The sequence below is a fragment of the Cydia pomonella genome, chromosome 24, assembly GCF_033807575.1.
Source record: "Cydia pomonella isolate Wapato2018A chromosome 24, ilCydPomo1, whole genome shotgun sequence".
In the NCBI taxonomy this organism is placed as follows: domain Eukaryota; kingdom Metazoa; phylum Arthropoda; class Insecta; order Lepidoptera; family Tortricidae; genus Cydia; species Cydia pomonella.
This window is the reverse complement of record NC_084726.1, coordinates 8,947,900-8,951,112: the sequence shown is the minus strand read 5'-3', so window position 1 is coordinate 8,951,112 and position 3,213 is coordinate 8,947,900. Positions and strand designations below refer to the sequence as shown.

Here is a 3,213-nt window from a genome sequence, read left to right as displayed (position 1 = left end):
CATCCATGACTCAGGAATAAATATATGCTCGTCACACAAATAAATGCCCTTACCGGGATTCGAATCCACGACCATCGGCTTCATAAGCAGGGTCACTAACCACTAAGCCAGACAGGTCGTCAATAAAAAAAGCGCATCCTAATCGATTTACCTGTTTAAGAACTACGGTGCAACAGACAGACACACAGCGGCCAAACTTATAACACTGATATTTTTAAGCACAGTTGAAACTTACGAGTACTACCATCTTTTTTTTTATTCCCAAATTTGGCAATTATTTGACAATAATAAACAAATACCCCAGGGGTATACCCTGAGACAACTTCAAATTGCATTTCTTGACGAGCAATGAGTGTGAACCTCTAAAGTGGCACAACTTTTTGTTCTAACTGACAGGCCGATTAAATGGGGACCGTTTAAAATTATATTGGCAACTGACGCATTTCTGTCTATTGGGTTATGTAGGTCCCAAGGGCCTGACACTCTTTGATAGAGAAAGATAGTCTTATTGCGATTCCTATAAGAGGAAAGAGAAAATAGTGCAATGCTTTGTCTTTATCACCGACCGGGTTTTTTTTCATGGTCGGGTTATGGCAGCTTAGGAAGGAGGCTGATGGCGATATACAGAAATTTATAAGAGTGAAAGAGACAAAATCCCGCAAGATGCCATACATTAAACTGTCAATCATATTGTCAAGAGTGCTAGTAAACAATGTGGTTTTCTTATTGTAGAAGTTTTATAAAGTGAATGATTGTCTTTATTAAGTATTTAATGGAGGTGTAAGATGTTTTTACGTACAATTAACATGGTGGGGTGTTCAGTGGTTGCCTACAAAAGCAATAGCTTGCGAAAATAAGCGGGTGTAACATTTCATGCGTAAGTACAAGTTTTTCGTATTTTGATCATGTATTTCTTTCTCAAATCTCACAGGAACCAAGTTACTGAGTTACATCATTAGTTGGATTATGAAAAACTTCATAAAATAGGAGATATCAGTAAATTATTGCTAAAAATAAAACAGAAAGTTTGGTTATGTAAACCAGTCAAATTCAGTAGTATTTTATTTAGGGTTGCAAACAAATAGAAAAAAAAGTCCCCTGCAATTACCCATATTTCGGGAGTTTCAAGCTATTTGATATTTCCAGCTTTCCGACGGAGGATGAAATTGTTAAAGAATGGATTGCGGGAACTGGAAAATCAAATTGGATGCCTCACAAATACTCGCGTATTTGTTCCAAACATTTTGAACAACATTGTGTCCGCAAACTGGGCAAACGAACTTTCATCGAAAAGTTTTCTTTTCCAACCTTGTTCATACACGTAAGTTGGCTGTTATTAAATAAGTAATAGTAACTAGTGGGAATAACCCGTTACACTATACACTATATTAGAGTTGGTACATCTTAACATAGGTCTCACAGTGTTTTGAAGTATTTATTTGGGTTCTTGAACTCTAACAAATTATTGGGGGTAATTCAGTAATCACCCCCAATAATTTATTAGAGTTAATTCCCAGTGGAATTAAAAATCCTACCTATTACCAGTGGGAATTTTATTTCCCAGTAGTTACCAGTGGTAAAAGGTGGGAATAAAGTTAGTGTAACTACCTGTGGTAAAAGGTGGACAAAAGTTCCTAGTAGTTACCACTAGTAACAACTTGGTGGTAACTAGTAGGAATAACCCGTTGTACTATTAAGACCACAGACTTAAATTTTTAAATTATTTCTTTGGAGGCTTGGTACATGGGATTACGGATTATATGAGTATAAAACTAAAATAATTAATTAAAATTGATTAATACTACCCCGCAGGAGAGGAGAGAGAAAATTCTTTCTTCATCATGTCATGGAAATCGTCCATTCGTGCACGTCGTCGTCGTGGCAGTCTCAACAGCATTCTGAAGCTATTATTGAACTTCATATAATTGATCCACAGGTTACAAGTGTATGTGTAAATAAAGTTTTCTTGACCCCCACAGTATGTACAACGCGCAACACGTAAGATTTTTTATTTAAACATAAATATTCGGTTTTAAGTAACAGTTTTTAATGTAAGCGCTGGTGGCCTAGCGGTAAGAGCGTGCGACTTGCAATCCGGAGGTCGCGGGTTCAAACCCCGGCTCGTACCAATGAGTTTTTTGGAACTTATGTACGAAATATCATTTGATATTTACCAGTCGCTTTTCGGTGAAGGAAAACATCGTGAGGAAACCGGACTAATCCCAACAAGGCCTAGTTTACCCTCTGGGTTGGAAGGGCAGATGGCAGTCGCTTTCGTAAAAATTAGTGCCTACGCCAAATCTTGGGATTAGTTGTCAAGCGGACCCCAGGCTCCCATGAGCCGTGGCAAAATGCCGGGACAACGCGAGGAAGAAAAAAATAATAATAATAACAGTTTTAATGTAAATGACCATGTTAGCTTAAAATCATATACTGCGTATCTAATGAGGTGTCGCTCAAGCACATCGTCAAGAACCTTCGCTGCAATAGGGTTGTTTCCATTTTGAAATGCTTGTATTATATATATATATATATTTACCAAATTATGGCCTAATATTCAATTTATTTGTGTTGTTCTCAAGGAAAAGGTACCGCATTGTCGCTTATCATAAGAACGCTCTTACAGGTTGTACGTATAGAGAGCAAGCAAATTGTATCCTTATGGTAAGCGACTATGTGGTACCTTTTACTTGAGAACGACACATTTAATTATTATTTCTAGTAAGTAGAGTTATAATAATATAAGTTTTGAATAAAGAAATTCCCTCTTTTGATAGTTTATCCTTTTTATTCCAACAATCACCTAATCTTATATCAACTCAAAACTTCATATAGGTAAGTAAGGCTTATTTACAAGTTACTACAAAAACAAATAAACCGACTACTAGTTGCGATTATGTTCGCGATTTCTCTTGCGATACTTCGCAAGTTAGGGAGTCAAAATGGCGACTCACTCATTACGTAATTTAAGTACTTGTTGCATCGTTTTCCTATTACATTTTAGGGTAATATTATGATGTCATGATGACGTCATATATGTCTTTCTCTTACCCTGGTCGCTCGACTTCTTGTCTAGTTATATTGTATGTCTATGGTAGGTCCCCTTTTTTTTTTTTTTTTTTTAATTTATTTAGGAGACAAACAGTCACATATTAATATATATAGCTTAAGTAATAACAAACAGACCTTTAGTTCCATTGAAAATAAAAGTAT

The 3,213-nt window shown here is 36.2% G+C and overlaps 1 long non-coding RNA gene across 1 annotated transcript; it reads left to right on the top strand.

The window, feature by feature from the left end:
* Positions 1–466: 466 nt before the first annotated feature.
* Positions 467–2,046, top strand: LOC133531142 (uncharacterized). Its single transcript, XR_009801470.1, has 3 exons — positions 467–877; positions 1,147–1,321; positions 1,813–2,046. It is a non-coding gene; the product is annotated as an uncharacterized LOC133531142 (long non-coding RNA).
* The last annotated feature ends 1,167 nt before the right edge of the window (positions 2,047–3,213 follow it).